This window comes from Saccopteryx bilineata, chromosome 3, assembly GCF_036850765.1.
Source record: "Saccopteryx bilineata isolate mSacBil1 chromosome 3, mSacBil1_pri_phased_curated, whole genome shotgun sequence".
NCBI classification, from domain to species: Eukaryota; Metazoa; Chordata; class Mammalia; order Chiroptera; family Emballonuridae; genus Saccopteryx; species Saccopteryx bilineata.
In genome coordinates this window covers 193,476,740-193,499,900 of record NC_089492.1, presented here as the reverse complement: position 1 = coordinate 193,499,900, position 23,161 = coordinate 193,476,740, and the positions used below count along the sequence as shown (strand labels likewise).

General features: G+C 36.9%; 1 pseudogene; it reads right to left on the bottom strand.

Annotated features, from left to right (window-relative positions):
* Positions 1 to 21,663: 21,663 nt before the first annotated feature.
* The window catches only part of LOC136329961 (small ribosomal subunit protein eS17-like), a 111,077-nt pseudogene continuing 109,579 nt past the window's right edge, over positions 21,664 to 23,161 (bottom strand).

Here is a 23,161-nt window from a genome sequence, read left to right as displayed (position 1 = left end):
ATCAGAAAAAACTAAGAACTACATGTTTCCATACATAGGTGAGACATAAAGATGAGACTCAGAGACATGAACAACAGTGTTGGGGTTACAGGGTGGGGGGAGGAGAGGGAAGGGGTTGGGGGAGGGGAGGGGCACAAAGATTATGGCTTTTCAGCATTTGCCATATTCCTCCCTTAATCTATAGACAGACAGCAAATATTTACGTATGGTGTCCCCACTATAAAGACTGCTGTCTTAGGGACAAATGCTGATAAACTATTTCAGCAGTTCCTCCTTCTTCAAAAACTTATATGTAAACATAGAGCTCCATGTTTCATAGGACATACTCAAGCTCACTCCATGCTCCCTGGAGCTTTAGCACAAGGGAATGCCCCCCCCCTTTTTTTTAGTATTTTTTCTTTTATTTATTTATTTTTTTATATTTCTGAGGATGGGGATGGGGAGGCAGTCAGACGGACTCCTGCATATGCCTGACTGGGATCCACCTGGCATGCTTCTGGGGGGAATGCTCTGCCCATCTGGGATGTTGCTCTGTTACAACCGGAGCCATTCTAGCAACTGGGGCGGAGGCCATGGGGCCATCCTTAGTGCCCAGGGTGGATTTGCTCTGGTGGAGCCTTGGCTGTGGGCAGGAGGAGAGAGACAAAGAGGAAGGAGAAGGGGAGGAGTGGAGAGGTAGATGGCCGCTTCTCCTGTGTGCTCTGGCCAGGAATCAAACCCGGGAATCCTGCACACCAGGCCGATGACTCCGACGGGTCTACCATATCATGCTTTTTACTTAAAAAAAAAGAAATTTACATTTCTTTTGAATGCTGATGAACAGGAGACACCAAATCTTTTTCGCCTGCAAACTACTACCTTCTTTATTAGATCTAGCTAATAACACTCTTCTGTCTTTTTTCCAAATAGCTCCAGATATATGGAAAAGATTTATATAGGTGGATGGGGATCCTCAAACCCCTCAGCGAGATCTTCTGAGAATGGCTTTTAAGATACCTAGAGGCAGAAAAAGCCCAATAGAGATCAGGGGAACTACCTGCTTTTAGGATACACCTTTAAAGGCTCCAACACCCCAAAGGGGTCTCATAGGATGCCATCTGGGTCCTGTTTCAATAGTGGAAAGGAAGGTCATTGAGCTAAAGCCTGCCAGGCTTACACGCCTCTGCTGTGAGGAAACAGGGACACTGGAAGGTGGGCTTCCCCCTCGCTCCTCTAAGGAAGGGTTCAGTCTCTTCCAGCCCTGCTCCAGCCACCTATGACCTAACCTTGTCCAGAAAGCTGGGGTTTGCCACTGAAAGCTGAAGGTGCCTAGGGCCGTCGGCCCCATCTACGACACTGTGGACGAGCCTAGGGTATTTCTTCCAAGAAGCAGGTAAACTGATCTCATTCGCACAAGGGCCACTTAACTATGTTTGGCCTGAATAGTCAGGTTTTTTATTCTTCCCTCAAAGATCTCTGTTGTGGGTGTTGATAGTCCTATTTTCTGCTGCTTTGCTTAATATATAGTGTTTCCTTTATCCCTTCTACCTCAATGCCCTACTCATATTTCAGGCAGGGATCTACTCCTAATTTAGAGCTCTCTTTCCTCCTTTTGCCAACTTGTATTATGAATTTACCTTTGCCACCCAGCTTAGTGTATCCCAAGGTTCTCTTTACCAGGCCACAGTCGCAGAGCTCCAGGGAAAAGCAACCTGGTCTCAACTCTCCCGGCAGAGGAGAATAGAAGCTCTATATCCACGCATGCTGCAAATGGCTTTTTCCAGTCTACCTGAATCATTACCAGCTAGAAGCAGCGGTCATTGGGACTTGGACATGAGCTGCAAAGTATAGAATGGTGACAACAATTCCAGTGCCATGTGGACTTTTCCTGTGGGGAAATTTCCTGGACTCCTGCTCCCTTTGACAGCTCGTAACAGACTGAACTGTGGTTGGGTTGCATTTTTCAGGGATTTGGCATGGTGATGGGGCCAACTTGGACTTGGGGAACATGTTAAGGACACTACTCTTTTAGGGATTCTTGCTGTATTGGCCAAGAGTTTGCTTAAAGGCTTTTAATCACTGTAAAAAAAATAGAGGACTGTATGAAGAAGATGGGGCACATATACACTATGGTATATTATTCAGCTAGGAGAAATGGTGACATCGGATCTCTTATAGAGGAATGGTGGAGTCTTGGTAGCATTGTGTGGGGTGAAATAAGCGAATCAGAAAAAAACAGGAGCTGCAGGATTCCATACATTGGTGGAACATAAAAGCAAGACTAAGAGGCATGGACAGGAGTGTGGTGGCTATGGGGGGGGAAGGAGGGAGAGGGGGAGGGGGAGGGGTACAGAGAGAACTGGATGGAGGGTGGCGGAGGATGATCTCTCTTCGGGTGATGGATATGCAACAGAACTAAATGACAAGATAACCTGGAAATGTTTTCTTTGAATGTATGTACCCTGATTTATTGATGTCACCCCATTAAAATAAATATTTATAAAAAAATTGCTGGCATATAAATGTAAATTATTGCATGTTCTCTGGAATAGAATGATAACCAATTTGATTTACCAGCTATGCACAGTTCCTGAGGAAGTCTAAGTGAAAGGTGGTTTAATGCAGTAGAAGGGTTGGCTTTTACTGGACCATTCACATATCATTAAAATTATAAACAATCAGAATTGCTGATCACAACTTTCTGGGTAGAAATCACCATAACCCCTAAATTGGAATGCGAAGAAGGTAAAGAATGAATTCCATACTTTATGACAGTATGACATTGATCTCTCATGTCCTAATTGCGCCCTAAATAAAAGTGTTTAGTCTATACCAGCAGTGCAAATACCATTGGTATGCTCATTTCTATTATCATTATCATTATCATTATGTGTTTAAATATCTCACAAGGGTCAAGAGGAAACCAATGGGAAAATTTTTCTTGTATTTCGATTCATACTCTTGAGAAATGATGTTGCTAGACTTGGATGGAAAGAAATGTATCCCTAATAGCAATACAAAAGCAATAAAATTTCCCATAATTTTGGTGCCTGTGAAAATCTAAGTGTTTCTCTTTTTCCCCCCTTCTTCACCTCCCCTTCACTTCACCCTTCTCCTTCCTCTTTCCCTTCTTTTTTTTCTTCTTCCTCTTCTTATTCTTCTCCTCCTCTTTCTTCTCCTCCTCCTCCCTCTCCTCCTCCTCCTTTTCCTTCTTCTTCTCCTTCTTCTTCTTCTTCTTCTTCTTCTTCTTCTTCTTCTTCTTCTTCTTCTTCTTCTTCTTCTTCTTTTCCTACTCCTTCTCCTCCTTTCTCCTCCTCCTCATTCTTATTCTTATTATTCTTATTCTTCCTTCTGCTCCTCCTCTTTTTCTTTTCATATTTCTCCAGGATATTTCATTGTGTTCAATTCAGTTCTAATGATAAATAGGTAAATAATTATAATATATGAAACAACACTGGCTTATCTTCAGTATCAGGATAGTTCTATGAGTGACATAGTGACATTTGCAATCATTCCAAAAATCACTAACCTGAACATTAATTCTACCAACAAAGAATAGAGCAGAAAAATTCTTCTTATCCTTGAAATGATCAGTTTAGGCTCTGCATTTGAGAAGCAACATCAAAATGAGAGATGCAAGCTTATGAAGTTTAACTACGGTTTCCTAGAAGCTAGTAGAAGTTATAATTGAGCCCTTGTCCAAAAATGAAAAGATGTCATTATTATAAACCAATTACAGAAATATACCAATTATATATATTATAAACCAATTACAGAATACACACATAGAAATGTACATAAGTACAGATAATAAAATATGATAGGGTTTTATTACTTTTATTATTATAAAACATTCTTAACACATTTCTGTTATTTCCACACATAGGTACAAGAATACAGTAACATTGCCTATTGCTATATAATTAGATGAAATGTCATGCTTCCTTAATGAGCAATTAAACTTTTTTGGAAAGTAAGATATTTGTCATTTTTTTATTATGGCTCTAAAAATATCTGCTGAGGTGGTTTTATAGGCAAGTCATCTGTGTTTGGTACTTATCTTAGGATAACTTCTGTGGTTTGTGGCAAATGTTATAATAACTACACTTTCCATAATTTATCATAAGGAAAAATCCAGAATCATTCGAATGGTCCACATACATTTACTGTAGTATTGTTTTCAGGAATGAACATTTTGAAATTGTTTAAATGCTCAACAATAGAGGAGGAGGATTATAATTTATCACAATGAATAAATATATGGCCGCTAAAATGAATAAATATACAGCCTCTTTTAATAGTTTAAAAGTACTAACTTTGAGCTTTGGCCAGTTTGCTCAGTGGTAGAGCATTGGCCCAGCGTGTGGATGTCCCAGCTTCAATTTCCAGTCAGAGCACACAGGAGAAGCACCCATCTATTTCTCTACCCCTCCCCTTCTCACTTCTCTCTCTCTCTCTCTTTCTACTGTCTCTCTCTCCCCCTCCCCTTCCTGCAGCCATGGCTCTATTGGAGCGAGTTGGCCCTAGGTGCTGAAGATGGCTACATGACCTCCACCTCAGGTGCTAGAAAAATGGCTTTGGTTGCAAAGAGCAACAACCCTAGATGGGCAGAGCATTGCCCACTAGTGGGTTTGTCACCTGCATCTGGTTGGGGTACATGGAAGAGTCTGTCTCTGCCTCCCCTTCCTCTCACTAAATAAAAATAAATAAATAAATAATAAAAGTACTGAGGAGCCCTGAGGAGCCACTGAGCCACCTCACCAGCAGGTGTTGTAAAGTACAAAAAGCTACAGAATCGATATTAATATTTTAAGAGGCTTCTACCTTATGACCCAGCAATCCCTCTACTGGATATATACCCCAAAACCTCAGAATCATTGATACGTAAAGACGCATGTAGCCCCATGTTCATTGCAGCACTGTTCACAGTGGCCAAGACATGGAAACAACCAAAAAGCCCTTCAATAGAAGACTGGATAAAGAAGATGTGGCACATATACACTATGGAATACTACTCAGCCATAAGAAATGATGACATCAGATCATTTACAGCAAAATGGTGGAATCTTGATAACATTATATGGAGTGAAATAAGTAAATCAGAAAAAAAACAAGAACTACATGATTCCATACATTGGTGGAACATAAAAACGAGACTAAGAGACATGGATAAGAGAGTGGTGGTTACCAGGGGTGGGAGGAGGGAGGACGCAGGAGGGAGGGAGGGAGAGAGTTAGGGGGAGGGGGAGGGGCACAGAGAAAACTAGACAGAGGGTGATGGAGGACAATCTGACTCTGGGTGAGGGGTATGCAACATAATTTAATGACAAGATAACCTAGACATGTTTTCTTTGAATATATGTACCCTGAATTATTAATGTCATCCCATTAACATTAATAAAAATTTATAAAAAAAAGAAAAAAAATATTTTAAGAAGCTTAAAGAACATTTTATTAATTTGGGTTAAGGTGTGCAGAGAATTTTTGTGAATAATCTCTGTACTGTGTGATTGGCATAAAACCAGGATGGCCCTTGGCATTGTATTGTAAATGCAAAGGGAAGGAAAATATGGATTCCCTGACATTCCACCACACCTGGGGAAAGGGGTGAATGGCTAGCCAGGTGCAGGGAGAGAAAAGCCAAAATAAACCTTTTCTTATAGTAATGAGCCATTTGCAGGCATTTGTCCCCGTGGAAACTACCTCTCCCATATAAATGCATATAGTTAATGTTTGTGACTCTGGACAAAAAGATGGTGCATATACATTAGAAAATATAGGAATGTCTCTTAATATGTAAAGAGACATCTTTCTATTATTGTGTTGACTTGTAAATTTTGTTTTCTTCAAAATGATGTATGGTTTGCAAATAAACATGGTCCTATCATGTTAAAGGGCATATGACTATACCCAATAGTGATAAAGGGGACCTAACTGCAATTTTTGCTTCTATACTTCCAGCTTGCAAAACTATAAAAACTAAGTAGAACAAAGGGCTAGCGTGCTTCCCTCAAATTTCTGTCAGAGTTGCCGCTGCTTGGCCAAGCTAGACAATAAAGCTTTGGTGTGTAATCGACGGATTTTGTTCCTGTCTTCAATGTTTCGAGTCACTCCAGATTAGGCTTAACAGTACTAATTTTGAAAAATGGGTAACAACTGGGGAAAAATACTGGTGCTGTAACTACTAAGAATAAAATGCAACAGGAAAGGTATATTTTGCTACATTATGCATGCCTATGTCTAAAAACACACAAATGGCAGGAAAAGTAGTAGTTTCTTTATAACTGTCGATTTTTACAGCTTTTATCAAAATTGTGTTTAGTCTACTACTGTTATATGTATCATTAAATAATAAATTGAAGTTTATATGGCACAACTGCAGCATTGTTTTAACATAATTAAAACTGAGTATCTTCTTGAGCTGATATACTTTTTTTTTTCCAAATGTAATTTTAATATGCAAAGTTGTACTTTTCCCCTCTTTTGATCTTTTATGCTTAAGAGCAGATTCTTTCTGCTCTAGGAGTTCCAACACATTGCTCCCCCATCTTCCTCTGCCCTACGCATTTCTCATCCACAGTGGTTTCAAGGAAAGTAGAACAAAAGAAAGAAGTAACTTTATTCAACAAATGCTTAGCATTGTATTAGCATTCTATCACTGCATGATAAAGAGCCACACACCTAGAGGTTTAACTCCCTCTCTCTCTCTCTTCTCTAAAATAAATAGTCTTAAAAAAATTTAAAAATATATAAAGCCTGACCTGTGGTTGTGCAGTGCATCAAGTGTCCACCTGGAATGCTGAGGTCGCCGGTTCAAAACCCTGGGCTGGCCTCTTCAAGACACATATGAGAGTTGAAGCTTCCTACTCCCCCCCCTCTAAAATGAATAAAGTATTAAAAAAATAAAATTAAAATGTGCAAATTTATCACCTCACAATTTTACGAGGTCAGGAGTTTAGTATGGGTTAGGTAGGCCTCTATCCAGAATCTTTTCTGGCTAAAATAAGGGTGTCCAATAGTGTTATCATCTAACCTGAGCTCAGAACCCTCTTCTTTTTTTTTTTAATTTCTTTTTATTTTTTCATTTTTAGAGAGGAGAGAGAGAAGGAGAGAGAGAGAGAGGGAGAGAGAGAGAGAGAGAGAAGGGGGGAGGAGCTGGAAGCATCAACTCCCATATGTGCCTTGACCAGGCAAGCCCAGGGTTTCGAACCGGCGACCTCAGCATTTCCAGGTCGACGCTTTATCCACTGCGCCACCACAGGTCAGGCCAGAACCCTCTTCTAAGGCCACTCAGACAATAAGAAGACTTGCAGTTGTAAGATTATAGTGCCTACTTTTTGCCTGCTATTAACCTAAAGGTTTCTTTTAGCTTCTAAGAATTATCAGCATTCCTTTGAACCATGACTTCTCTTTCTTCTTCAAGACAAGAAGCAGAAATTCTCCCTTGTCTGCTCTGAGTCTTATGTAACACAATGTTGTCATGAAAGTGACTATCTCACCACCTTGCTCATGTAAGGTAACCTGGTAATCACATGTGCTGAAGGAGAGATGACTCCACAGGCATGTACACCAGCAGGTGGGAATCTGGGGTGCCATCTGAGAATTCTGTTTACCACTGTTCTCCTACCTAGGCTATAAAAAAATAAAAATATTTATTTTTATATTTCTAAGAGAAAGGACTATTGTGTCAAATATAAACTATATAAATCAAAAAACTAAATATAATCATTGATTTTTATAGAGCAAAGAGAAACAGAAATGTAAAATATTCAATATATTTAATGTTAGAGGTGCAACATTTTTGTGTGTGATTTGTGGAAGGGGCATCATTTTCTTGATCAAAACTAAGTAATGACATTTGAGTTTTATGGAGAACATTTTTTATTTAAAATTTAAATTACTAGAAAGCTAGTGTCTTATTAAGAAATTGTTATTTCTTTTCTTGATTGTTCTAGTCTGTAATCTGTTTGCATTTCTTCATGGATAAGTATAATATTTCAGGTTTATCTTCAGGGTAGCTTCTGTAAAGTGTGGCAGATGTTACAGTAATGAAGAAAGGTCACATACAAACTACCATGCATTCTTTGCATAATTGTGTTAATATTTATATGACAGCCCATGTTAGTTTTAAACCTGCCAAGTTGGTCAGACCCATGGGTACACTCATCAAAGAGTAGTTATCTACTTGCTTTCCCTATGTAGATGAAATCAGGAAGACCGATAGGCTGACTGCTTATTCTGAGGCATCATGACTAATCAGTGATACATTGAATAATTGGGGTTACAATTTGGCCTCTAACCCTTTACTGTGTGTCCATAGCCACTAACAAGGAGAAAATGAGCACTATGCTACAAGTTTGAGTAGTGATAGCAAACTGAAAAAAAACTGAGGCAATGGTTTGAACTTCCCACGTCATTTCCTCAAAAGCATTTCTGTGGGCAAATCAGGTCATAGATACATAAATGATTAATGTTCCTAGCTATCAAGGTCACTGTGTTAATCTTCATTTAGGAACATGATCTTGAAAACCCATTTTTGAATTCACTTAAACAGTTTTTTCATGTTCATTCTACCAAAACTTTCTATCCTGTGATCAGAGCAACATCATTTAAGATAATTACTTAACTCTCTGTGGGTTTCTGACAAGCACCCTTCACAGTGAATTACAGCTTTAAACCCTTTCAGCTCATCTCTCTGCTAATGGAATTTTTAGCCTAACCGCCCCCCTTGGGATTGACTAACACCAAATAAATATGCTTGGAAGTTACCATTTACCTTTTTTGTTTTTCTACAGTGCACACTGTGTTTTTTATTCGGCAGGTATTTCTATTTTCCCAAGTTATATCAAAACAGAATTTCATTGAATTAAAGACCTCCAATGTAGGGACCTAAACATTTCCTTCCAGGAGTTAACCAATGTCTTTTCAAAATGTTCCTTCAGCAATAGGACTGTTACTTATTTCCATTATTTTCTTTATGTTGTTGATTTTAGATGGTAGATCCCTAAACATTTTCTCACACTGTTTTCATTCCTTCTAGTAAATTCTTTCAAATAAGCTCTATAGAAATACCTAATATCTTGGTTGTAATGGTAGATATTGGCATATTACTATTTTCCATACTTAAATAATAGCACCAAGTCATATTGTTAAATAAAAATTGTTATGTTGAAGTCATTATGTATTATCACATTAAGGAAGATTATAAAAATATAGATAAAAAATAAAATATCCAGCTCATCTACACATAATTAATTACTAAGCTGCAACCTCATCGAGCATCAAAGAAATGAGATAAGTCTTTGATCTACGAACTTAGTCATTTTCATCATTCTGGGACTGAGTTGTATGATGCAATTTTCTCATCTCTGACTATCTTGAAATTTGGATTCAGTAGGTCTAAAAGTTTCCATGCTCTTTGTTAATGCTGGGCACCACTAGTAGATTAATTTTATCATTATTTCCATCTATGAACACATGTATAAGGGTTTTTATTTCAAAAGATTTTATTCTTTGGGTATATACTTTATTTGATGGAAAATGGAGACATTAGGAGAGATGTATGATTACTTTTATAAACAAAAGGATTACTATTAGTGTACAGATCTTAATTAGGGGATTTGTATAATCAATTTTAGTAATATTTCTTAAGAGAAAATTAAAAATTTGCAAATTTTGACTACAAACTGCACTTATACAATTTTTTTTTGACAGAGAGAGAGTCAAAGAGAGGGACAGACAGGGAAAGACAGAAAGAAAGAGATGAGAAACATCAATTCTTTGTTGGGGCACCTTAGTTGTTCATTGATTGCTTTCTCATATGTGCTTTGACCAGGGGGGGAGGGGGCTACAGCAGAGTGAGTGACCCCTTGCTCAAGCCAGTGACCTTGGGCTCAACTAGTAACCTTGGGCTTCAAATCAGCGACCTTTGGGCTCAAACCACCATTGGCTCAAGCCAGCGACCATGTGATTATGTCTATGATCCCACATTCAAGCCAGCAACCCCTCGCTCAAGCTGTAAGCCCGTGCATGCTCAAGCCAAATGAGCTCATGGTCTCTAGTTACAACCTCGGGGTTTTGAATCTGGTTCTTCCACATCCCAGTCCGACGTTCTATCCACTGTGCCACCGCCTGATCAGGCACAATTATGTTTTTATCTTATGTATCTATCTATCTATTCTTTCTACCTTTCTATCTCATCTATTTGCCTGAAATTGGATTTGGACATTTTTCCTATAATTCTTCTTAAGTAAATTTCATGTAAACTTATTTGTATGAGTATTTCCATCTCTTTGATTGGTCCATCTCCTAAAATTAGAAAAATAGCATCAGCAATTTTTCATTGTGAATTTATTATCATGACCAATGTTCAGTTTGCATGTGTTTCTCTGCATTATAACGAGTACTTGAATTTGGTGACCTTACACAGACAAATGCTTTTATCCTAGAATATACAGTCCCAAAAGGAAGCACCGACACACACACACACACACACACACACACACACACACACACACACACACGATAGCAGAAATTTAATTCTAAATAGACTAGTGTTTTCTTTTTTTTATTAAAGTATAGGTAACACATGGTATTATATTAGTTTCAAGTATACAACATAGTGATTCAACATTTATATACCTTATGATGTAATCACAACAATAAGTAAAATAAACTCATCATAATGTTGACATGAGTCTTATCACTATGAGTGATACAGTTTTAAAAGTGAATTTTCCCAGGAATGAAGACAACAAAACAGCTGAAAAGTACTCCAGAGGGTATCTTCTCTACACTGTCCCAGTGCCTCCTACCAAGAACTATGTATGGAATAATTACAGCTTCTGTTCATAGCTTTCTTAATTGCTATTTTTTAAATACAGATAATTGGCTGAAAGTGTGACCTTGTTCACACTAGTAAATTTGATCTCCAGAAAAGAAAACTGATAACAGGCTTCTTTGTCATCAAAAAGTGAAGAAATGTGACAGTCTGGGAACTGGTTTTAGGACCCCATCTGCTAAACCAGAGAGAAATCAAGATTTTACAGTTCTATAAATATTTTAGTGTATCCCATCATTTATGAACTGTGGCAGCTATCATAAAACGTCTCTGACTTTTGTTACAACTGCATATAAGGCCAGAAAATTGCATCTCGTGGTAAACCATAAAAATCTAAGTAAAAGCACCCTTCCTTTCACTATATTCTAAAAATATACAACCTCCCTGTCAGTATATGGCAGAGTGGTTACCGTCCCAGGATGCCTGTTTCATTCTCATTTTTTTTATCTGATCTTACCCTGGTCTTTTCAAGCCCTTTTGTATTTCAGTATCTTTTTATGTTTCATAAATAACAGCCATTGCCAAGTAACAGCTGAAATAGATTTCACTTTGTTGCAATACACTGTAAGCGAGAGACACTGGATGGTGATAATGCTGTTATATAATGAACTTTCATTTTTGACCCAGTATCTAATTGGTCAAGATGTAATTCTCATTTTTTCTCTACTGAAATTCTTTAGCATCATGATTAGAATAGCTTATTATGAAATGCTCATATTTTTAAGAGATGGCTACTCCTAACTATACAGAAAAAATATATAAGTAAAGCTGACTTAACAATAAGATTAAAGTAGTGACTTTTGGGTTGCTTCAGCTCCTTTTTCCAGACACTCTTGTTCTCTGACTTTTTACAATGTGTTTATAATCCCTGTGATGTTTTAACTCTTGAATATGTTTTGATCCTTCTGATGGCCTCTAAAACATGTCACTGCTTTGAGGGTCATGTCACATTTCAAGGAGGACAAACTAAATTGGCACCATTTGATCAGACAACAGAATGTTTCTCTTGTGGATTGATAGGCATACTAAAGTGAACAACATAACTGATCTTGAGGTTTTTAGTCATTTGTAGACACATGAGAGAACTCATATTCTGAGATGCATATGATGCTATAGGGATCATGTCTGGGAAGAATTAGGCAATAATATTATCCTTTGATATTAATTTTTATAGGCAAATGAACACATGATTCTCAATGTCCAAATTCTATCTGAATATTTATCATACAAGTCAAACATTTTTCAGCTTATTATTAATGCAATTTCCTAACCCATAAAATTCATTCTTCCACTCTTTTTTTCTTCCCTGTAAACAAGCCATTTTTATTTGCAATGACCAATGCCAGGCTAATATTTGGAATGGAGATGTAAATTTGAGAAAATGTGAAGCTGATTAATAGTCCTTAATTAAGGGTTGGGTACACCCAAGATTTGTGTCAGACTGTCCTGTATACCTGTGTTCTCAGATATAAGTGGTAGAAATAAAGTCATATCCTGGACCTTCGTTCTATACTCTATAAGCCCAGCTCTGACCTGGAAAAGACGTTCAAGCACACACAACGTGAGCGAAGAAAGAATGAACATAAGAAGCACTCGAGGTAGCGGCAGGATCTCAGCAGAACGGCGAGGGTCTTGCCGCAGCGGTCTGAGATCGCCACTGCCCAGTGTGGGAGCTTTATTTTTGGGACTGCTGAATTCCTTCTAATAACAACAGGTGCTAAAAGATGCTTAAACCTTTAACGGCATGACAAAAGGAGGCAATGGAAGTTTTTGACTTAAAAATAGAAAAGAAACGGAGGGAAGGAAGGAAAGAAGGAAGGAAGGAAGGAAGGAAGGAAGGAAGGAAGGAAGGAAGGAAGGAAGGAAGGAAGGAAGGAAGGAAGGAAGGAAGGAAGGAAGGAAGGAAGGGAAGGGAAGGGAAGGGAAGGAGGGAGGGAGGGAGGGAGGGAGGAAGGAAGGAAGGAAGGAAGGAAGGAAGGAAGGAAGGAAGGAAGGAAGGAAGGAAGGAAGGAAGGAAGGAAGGAAGGAAGGAGAAGGTAAAGAGAAAGAGAGAAAGAAAGAGAGAAAGAAGAAAGAAACTGGTTGCTTTGAACACTTGACCCAAAGCTTTCTGGATGCTCTGGTCTGTGAATGTGCTATGGATCAGAACACAAAAATAAGAGAAAGATAAGGACTGGACACCACAGTGATGGGAAGAATTTATCATAATTAACAAAATTAATACATTCATTACACTCCAGTGAGACAGCCCTGAAAGTTTTGCCACTTGTTAATTTAATATTTCACATTCTTAATTTTCTCTTCTGTGAAATGGGTTCCCTGAGCTCTGATTATTGCACTCTTACAAAATGATGTGACTTATTAAGTATTTTGAATAAAATCCTTATTTACCCATAGTTACTGTGAGAATCAAGTATGTGAGACAATGAGACTCTTAACACAGTGCCTGAAGCACAATAAATACTCAGAATAATTTAAATCTTGTTATAATCACTGTATCAGTGAGTCTGACATATAGTAGGAGCTAAGTAGACTTTGGTTAAATTGAATTGAGTTTAATAGAAATGTATAGAAGTATTATATAGGAATATCTTTCCACTTATTAAAAACAGTCTTGGATAGGGACATTTCAGCTATACTAAAATGTGAATGAACTGAATTAATATTTAATAATGCCAGATGTGGTACTAGGCACTGTATGGTATTTGCCTTATAACGTTCTCATATTAATGCTCTAAGTTAGACACTTTTCTACTTTACGGATAAAGATATTAAGTTTCAGACCAGTAAATTAACTTAATTGTGGTTACATAATTGAATAGCAAAATGAGAATTTGAACTCAGGTTACCTGACTCTAAACCAAAGGGGACAAACTATAGCAGACTAGAGAAACCTAATAGCTCCCCAATCAGCATTCTGTCACAATAAAGGAAATATGTAATAAATGCTGAGTAATCAAAATGACAGACACCTTAATATTTTATTTAAAAATTCCTAAACTCTCTTAAAGTATTATGATTTGTGATAAGTATAATAAATCTGGTAGTTTTCAACAAACAAATTTTATAGTTAGACATCAGTAACTAATTAGTTTTGCATAATTTGTGCTCTTCCTTCTCTCCACCAAGTCCTGGTGGGGACAGGACTCATGATTGACGTGTCACTGTGATATCACTGTGTGTCCTAAAGAAAAGGACTCTCAGCTTCTCCCACACAAATTAACAAAGGACATTTCAGGAACATTCCACCAGTGCTTTGTGTAATCTAACAAAGGGGAAGGGAACACTATGCAGGACCTTTTTTATTGTTACTGTTCCTTTACCAAAATTAAGATCAATGAGTAGAAATTATAAAGAAGTAGACTTAAATTCCATAAAATAAAATAAAAGTTTCCAACCACTATAGAAGTTGCTGACTATTATCTACGCTGGAAGAGATTTTAGCAATGGGCAGGAAATTAAACAGACGACATCTAGGTTGCCTTTTGACTGAAATTCTATGATTTTATGGTAGAAGACATCCTTAAAGCAGATGTCCTTTAATCACTTTTTCTAAAAAAGAAAAATAAAATCTTTTTAACAAAAGATTTTTAAAGAAAGTAGAGAGGCCTGTACACAGGTAAATTTCTGAAATGATTTAACCTGTACTCATTTAGCACTTTGGGGGTTTTGACCAAGTCAAATGTGGTTCTGATCTTGTGAAACACACTGAACAGCAAGAGATAGTTGCAGACAACGAAGCTGGCAGACTCAGACTATATATACATATAAATGTCTAAAAAAATTATAAATTAAGACATTTCAGGACTACAAAGGGGAGGTGAAATTTTAATCAAAGGAGGCTTTGACATATTTGAGATCCCTTCATCAGCTGTTCTCATCTTCATTGTCTGTGGTTGGTTGTGCTTGTCAAACCTGAGTGCTGACAAGATCAGCCTTAGGATCAAGAGCTCCAAGTTCCATTTCCAAGCCGCCCAACTGTATCAGAAAGCACAACCCTCCTTGCTCAATTCAGTTAAGCATTCATCATGGGACTGATAGAATGACTATGGACTGTGGGAATTCATTTCTGAAGCAGGAAGTGAGACAAGGAAGAAGCACAGCAAAGCCCGTGCATGTTGTGGTAACTGAATCCATGTCTGTGTTTAATCAAAGGGCACTAGTGAGTCACGACCAGGCGAGCAGGGCTCCCCACATGAGTAATCAGCAGCAGAAGCCCACATCAAAATGCAGCTTGGGTACTGAGCTGCCTTCTCTCCATTGTTCCACAGACATTCTTAGAGTGGAAGCTGCAACAGAAATGGTTGATGCTTTTAAGTCTTTGTTTTCCAACTCCATGGCTTTCAAAGCAACGCATGTGTCCCAGCCACAAACTGAGCAGTAGTATTTTACCAAAAGAACAGTGAGCGACCTTGCTAGATTTGAACATGATAATAGTCTGGTAACCTCTTATTCAGCAGCTCTGAGATTAAATTCACAGGAGATGCTGTGTTTTCCTCTTCTTCATGTTGGCATCTTGCCTCACTGAAGAGGCATTCCCTCCCTGGAGTTATCTCTTCCATCAAGATCTCAAGAAGACTCCAGGCAACTTTGCCTAAGGCATTGCAGTTTGAAAATATCTCCCTAGAAAACATTATCTTTCTGTGTCACGTGGGACTCTGTATGAAGTCTTCTTATAAGGAAGGCAAACAATTCTTATTCATCAAAATTGCTGCCTAAAATACAAAGTGTGTTGTAAGGAAATTACTGTACATGAAGTTACAGAATTAAATTGAAAGCTAATATTCCAAAACTACAAGCAGAGGATTATATCTAGAGGTACTTTGCTAAAGAAATATAAGTGAAATAGAGGCTAGAAGAATTTTGTTAATTTTTAAGTCATTTTCCTATTCCATGAACTAAGTCTGTAATTAACATCAATATATATTGAGCAAGTATGGGGCTTGGGGATGACATTAGCTTATTGGCATATCCTTATTTCAAAATGGAGATTTTAACCACTATTTTTTTTGTATATTTCTGAGGTGAGAAGTGGGGAGGCGGAGAGATAGACTCCCGCATGGCCCAACCAGGATTCACCCAGCATGCCCACCAGGGGGTGATATTCTACCCATCTGGGGCTTTGCTCTGCTGCAACCAGAGCCATTCTAGTGCCTGAGTTGGAGGCCACAGAACCATCCTCAACGCCAGGACCAACTTTGCTCCAATGAAACCTTGGCTGTGGGAGGGGAAGAGAGAGACAGAGAGAAAGGAGAGAGGGAAGGGTGGAGAAGCAGATGGGCGCCTCTCCCATGTGCCCTGGCAGGGAATCAAACCCAGGACTTTCACACACTGGGCTGCCGATGTTCTACCACTGAGCCAGCTGGCCAGTTCTGTACCACTTTTGAATTTAGCTACAAACTTATTTCTTTTCAATAATTTGAAATTTGAAATTTTAATGACTAGAGCTTTAAAATATATTTTAAATGTCAATTTATTCTTACATTTTCCTTAGTTTTCCTTATTTTACACTCTTATATTTTTCATATTCATGATATATATCAGTGGTTTTCTGTAATTAGAAAAAGAATTATTGCTGGCTTAAATTGGTACTTTAGTATTTCCTAAAACTAATAGTTAACATATACCATTTATTAAATGTTCATCTTAGATAATCTATAATTCAGTACTCTGGATATGATGGGATGAGCGATGGGAAGCTTTTCTCTTTCCCACTATTAGAAAAAATACATCTTATTATCAATAAAAAAGCTTATACAACAAGTATAAAAGTCAGTTCTTGATTGAAATCATATATAAGGAGAATCTGTGCTTAAAATTATCATTGATAAATCACCCAGTATCCCCCAGCTCAATGGGCAGTGTTTGTTCACAGTTCGAGGAGCTGTTCTATTCTGCTTAGGGGACATTCAGTTTTGGAAGAGGAATGACATTGCCAGTCATATGTAAGGGACACCTTCATATGGTGCTTGTTCTTCTTTTACAACAAAAGAGATCTGTGCATAGGGAAAGTTATTATGAACTGGATTCTGCTCAACATTGGAAAGACGGCAACTTTTCTACTCTGAACTTTTCCATAAGCTCTTTTACATATAGATGTTTGCAAAAACAATTTTTTCCTGGTTGTATTATTTCTTGTATGGATCAACATGTTGACTTGAGGAAAGCAACTTGATCATGTAATTGCATCCAGAACAAATATTCCTGTGACCCCATGGGCTGGCATGAGTTTACAGCATCCTATTTACACTACCTAATGGAAGACCACCTTACTTCAAAGCAAAATAGAGAACGCTTTCCTTTAGATATATTTTTCAAAACAAGATTTATTGTACCAACAGAAATAAGAGATAGGGAATACTAAAAAGTTTCCTTAGCCTGTTTCCATTTGTTCATTACTTTTAGTTTTTTTTTTTTCATTGCAGACTTAAAGAACACAACAGGAAATGGTCCTGTTATCCTATAAAACTATAAACACTCTGCAAACCCTAGCACCAAAGAGGAAAGAAAAGAATGTCAAAGGAAATGGTTTTAGATTAAGGGATTGATTTTGTTGTGGTAGGAAAAATAGTGTTGTATTCTCAAAACTTCTGTTCTTGCCTGTCGTGCAGTTAGTAGCCCTGGCTGCTCTTCTTACTGCCCAAATGAAGAATCCCTGGGTGTCAGTGAGCACCATTCACCTAAAGACTTGGAGACTTTGCCTAGGACCACAATATCCATTCTTACTTTCTCTGAACAGGATTTGGTTTAGCCCTGACTTAATTTTTTAGAGGCTTGTGCCCAAGGACCTCCAATAATTTCCATATCCACATATCACTATGTTGTTGGTTTATAAAAAAAAATGCAAGGATAACCAACTAACATACCCTATTAATGAAACTTTAGAATAAGTACCACTGACATTTTTATTCCATAACTATTCCTTCCAATGGATATTTTTACTTTTAATAATCAGATCTAGCACTGAAATATAAAATAAATAAAAGGCTATTAACTGTTTTATTATCTAATTCTTTTGTTGGGGCAATAGCATAAGAATGAAACTTTAGAGTTGTAAACTACTTTGAAGTACCTCATGGAAGTATTTGCTGCATGCCACTGAAATGTTGACAGTTGCCGATGTGTGTGATTTTATTTTATATTATACTGTTTAAGTGAAACTTTTCTTTTTATCAGGGCTTTGGCCTGAGAGTAAATTATTCCCATTCTCTGTTCTCTTAGACAATGCACAGAACATTTGAGAATAGCTTTTACATTCTGACAACTTTGCAATTTTATTTAAACAAATTCTTCACCCCCAATTCCCTACAGAGAAGCTATTGTATCTTTTTGTTGATTGTAGTGGACATATTGCAGATCTCCAATTACCTCCCAATGGACCACCCACCACAAGAAGGCTTTGTTTTGCCGGCACAGCCTCACTGTAAGCCTCTTGCCTCCTGGAGAGTGGAGGGAAGCCTTTGTCTCAGCACTGTCTCCACTGGTCTTACATCTGTGCTTTTCCTGACATGAAACAACCTAATCAATTACCCCAAACCACTTAGGAATAAAGACATTGTCTAACATAATAATAATTAGGTGGTAAAAAGAGAACATCATACTGTTCTTTTACATAGGAAGTTGACAGCTTCCAGACAAATAAAAAGTTTTGACAGGATGCAAAATTGTAATGGAGCAAGCAGCTTGCCTTTGAAAAATAAAAAAGACTAAGTATAATAGGACAAAGAAGTTTCAAGTATTTTCTTGAATCTCTGAATATTTACAGTCAACACCTTCAAATTTGTGCTTCTTTTGTAATCTTCTGAGATAAGTGATTTGGTCAGTAAAATTTTTTGCTATGATACAGTATTTAAAAGTGCTATTTGTATTATGAGGCTTGACACATCATATATCAAGGAAGGTAACTATGGATTGAAAAGTAACATATTGTGTTGGGTAAGCAATGTAGATTCTATTCTTTATGCTTTAAATTCTTTTCCCAAGTAACTTTGGATTATAGGAGTATGATTTGTGGAATGACACCTTACTATGTATTCTAATTTTTTGGTACTATTTCTGAATAAATAAAAATAATTAAATTTAATAATTAAATGCCATTTCAATTAGTATGAGAGACTATTTTGAAAATATATCCCTATTGTCATTATAGTCACCACTTACAATAAATTTATATCTCCATTTTTTAAAAAAATAAACAGCCTTTAACATTTCATAAATTAAAAAATAGGATAAGAACTTTAAAAACCAAAGCTGCTCTCAATTTATAAGTTTTCTTCACCTAACCCAGGACTCATTGTTCTATTTATCGCTTTTATTCAACAAAGAAAAATATACGTAACCCTAGGTCTAAAACCCAACACAGAATGTAAGAATAATTTGGGATTTATTCATTAAAAATACTTTAGTTCTTACAAATACATATTCTTTAGGATGTATATTGGCTTCTTAAGCAATGAGCACCAAAGGAACATAGTTAAACATAAAATGTTAGCTGACTTCAACCATTCTTGCTTTTCATTATTACCTAAAACCAAATTTTATTGCTTAATAACTAGATGATTTTGAATCATATACCCACAATCAGGATGGAAAGTATTAGGTTATTAAATTCATGCTCCTTTTTAGTTACTTATACATTAAAATTAGGTATTGATATTATGTATAATAAAGTAAACCAATACTCTAATAACCTTCCTGCTTTCCCTTGATTCTATGATCTTGCTCAACCCTAACACCACCTTAACTCCTTGCCCAACCCCCACATTAACTCACACACACTCCAAGATCAGGATTATGTTTTACATTGATGATTTTTTTTTATGTTGCAGCATTTAGAGGCATTTACTTTGGAGCAATAAAAAAGAAAGCTGGTGTTTTGGAGTTTGAAAAGAACTGTACAGATAGATAAATTATCACATAGTAAATATATCTAGAAACCAGCAGACCAGGGGTTGGGAACCTATGGCAGGCGAGCCAGATGTGGCTTTTTGATGGCTGTGTTAAGCCTAATCCGGAGGGACTCGAAACATTGAAGACATGAACAAAATCCGTCGATTACACACCAAAGCTTTATTGTCTAGCTTGGCCGAGCAGCAGCAACTCTGACAGAAGTCTGAGGGAGAGCGCTCTGGCCCTTTGTTCTATTTAGTTTTTATAGTTTTGTAAGTGGGAAGTACAGAAGAAAAAATTGCAATTAGGAGCCCTTTATCACTATTGGTTATAGTCATATGTTCTTTAACATGATAGGACCATGTTCAATTTGCAAGCCATACATCATTTTGGAGAAAACAAAATTTATAAGTCAACACAATGGTAGAGAGATGTCTCTTTACATATTAAAAGGCATTCTTATATTTCTTAGTGTTTATCCACCATCTCTCTGTCCAGAGTCACATGTACTAACCACATGCATTTACATAGGAGAGGTAGTTTCCGTGGGGACAAATGTCCGCAAATGGCTCTTTACTATAAGAAAAGATTTGTTTTGGCTTTTCTTTCCCTGCACCTGGCTAGCCATTCACCCCTTTCCCCACAGGTGTGGTGGAATGTCTGGGAATCCATGTTTTCCTCCCCTTTACATTTACAATACAATGCCAAGGGCATCCTGGTTATGCCAATCACACAGTACAGAGACTATTCTCACAGTTTCTCTGCACACCTTAACCCAAATTAATAAATTGTTCTTCAAGCCTCTTAAAATATTAATATTAATTCTGTAGTTTTGGGACCTTACAACACTTGTGGGTGAAGTGGCACCGTGGCTCCTCAGCTGCATCTGGCTCGCAGATAAATCTTTAATAAAAAAATAATAATGTTAAAAATATAAAACATTCTCATGTATTATAATCCATTCATTTCCTACTGCTCATGTTCATGGTTTTGGGTGGCTGGAGCCAATCACAGCTGTCCTCTAAACATTCTCCATATAAGTTTATTGTGAATAAATTTATGAGATTATAAAATTTTTTCAATCTCTACTTTCTAAAAATTGGTATTGTGAATGTTAAATTTAATCTATTTTTGCATCTATTTTAAAGACCATATATAATTTTTCTGTTTCCTATTTATGTGATACATTATAGTAATTCATCAATTGTTAAGTCAAATGCCTTCTAAGAGAAAAAAAAAACCACTCCTAAATTGGTCATGATGTATTGTAATTTTTATGTATCTTTGAATTTGGTCTTCTGACATTTTGTTTAGTTTTATATATCTATGATAATGAAAGAGATTGGTCTGTGACTTTTTTTTATTTAGACAATTAAATTTAAGACTTTTGTTTATTATAATCTTTTTTTGGATTTTCATGTCAAGGTTGTGCTGACCTCATAAAATGCTTTGAATAGTGGTACTTTGAGTATTTTGAGAATTAGCTACTGAAGTGATCTGAGTTTAGGATTGGCTTTGTGGGAGGGTTTTCAATTATAGTTTTAATTGCTATAACTGATTTGAATAATTCAAATTCTCCATTTTTTTCTCACAGTTCTTTCAGAAACTTGCTTTTTATGTAGGAATATTTTAATTTCTTCTACATTTGTAAACACATGATATTAAAATTGCTTATTATGCCCTCAGTTTAAAATATTTTGTTTTGTTTTGTGGTCATTTATACTTTTACACATAGGATATTGCTTCATTTCCAAATAGCTGAATATTTTTTAAAAAATTATTTTTGTTATTGATTTCTAGCTTATCTCCACTGTGGTCAGAAAATATTCTCTAACTGGTTTCAGTCATTAAAAAGGCAATGAGGAGTCCACTGTATGTGATCAGTCTTTGTGAGATCTATGTAATCTTCAAATAGAAACTTTTTTCTGTTTGGTACAGGGTTCTAGATATGTTACTTAGATCAAGTTTTTGATTTCTTTTGTTTCTTTTTGCCCATATATTATTAAAAATATTATATCACAGCAGATACTTAAACATGGTGTTCTGAAATTCTTTTCAACTATAGGCTGAGTGACCTACAGGTTAGAAAGTCTGACAAAATCTAAGAGCTTCTGCATTTCCTCAGCGTCAAGGATCAAATTCAATGATTTCTTCATCGTCCATAGTTCAGACCTCAGGAACATAATTATCACACCTTTCTGTCTCCTCTTCCTGTAGCATGTTGGAGCCACCTCTCACGGGATCTCTCGGATTCTGCATTTTTTTTTTCTGGATATAAAAGTGATCTCCTTGCACACAGACTTGTTGGTGTGGAAGTCATTGCCCAAGTGCGTGTAGTACTTCTTGGTGATGACCCTGCCCACCTTCTCCATGGTCTTGGTGTGAATGTTGCACAAGTTGGTGGCAACCCAGTAAAAAATAAGGTTCCTTAATCATGATCTTCTATACTTTTACTAATCTTTGACTGCTTATACTAAAAGTTTATGGCAGATTTTGAAAACTTCCCTCACAGCTCAGAGTGCCTCTGGAACCTCAGCTGCTGCTTGCTCCTGGGAGCTGGGTAGGCCTTTTCACATCTCCACCTTTTCTATCAAGCTCAGTGTGGCTTCCGTGGCTCCTTGGTTATGAACTCCTCTTCATTTTGTACTGAGTTGGTTTTTCAGGATGTTTGTTCTTAAATTTAGCTATAACTCCCGTTTGGTTCTGGGAGGAGGTGAGTGGAATGTCCATCCAGCTAACCTGTTGCCATCTGGGATTCTCAAAGAGGGCGTTAACTTTCTCTTGAGTCTTTCTCAATGTAAAACTCTATATGAGCCTGTGTCCTAACTTTTTCTCAGATGAAGTCTTTATTTTTTATTCTTCAACAGTTCTGCCTATCTTGAAATTGTATTAAGTGTTGATATTGAAAAAATATGACATAGGTTCTTCCCAGGACTTTTAAGATAGCTGTCCCTCCTATGCACCTGTGACACAGATGAGCTGCTGGAGTTCTATGAACTAGGAGTACCAAGTTTAGAAACTACCCCTGGGCGGGCTTCACTAGTCATCTCTTGTCACAGATAAAATATTAAAAGATTGAAAGAAACTGACTTTTCTACTCAACTGTCCCAGCTATCTTTTCTCAATGTCATTAAACATTTAACAAATATTAATTAAAAATTAACTTTAAATAAACATTTAAATAATAAAATTTCTATAAAGTGAAACAAACAAGCTTTTAGTCATTAATCACTTAGAAGAATAAATATGAGACACACAAAGAAAATGTATATATATTTTTAGGACACTGACCACTAGCTAGAATGGAATTGTCCAAGAGCTCTGTTTTGAATCAAGTCAATCTGAGTGAGTCTTCTTTAAGAGGAAAGTGAGGAAATTAAGAGAGAGAAACAGAGACACAAAAAGGAGCCTCCTTTGAAAATGCATTATACTGATACAATTACTATAGAATTC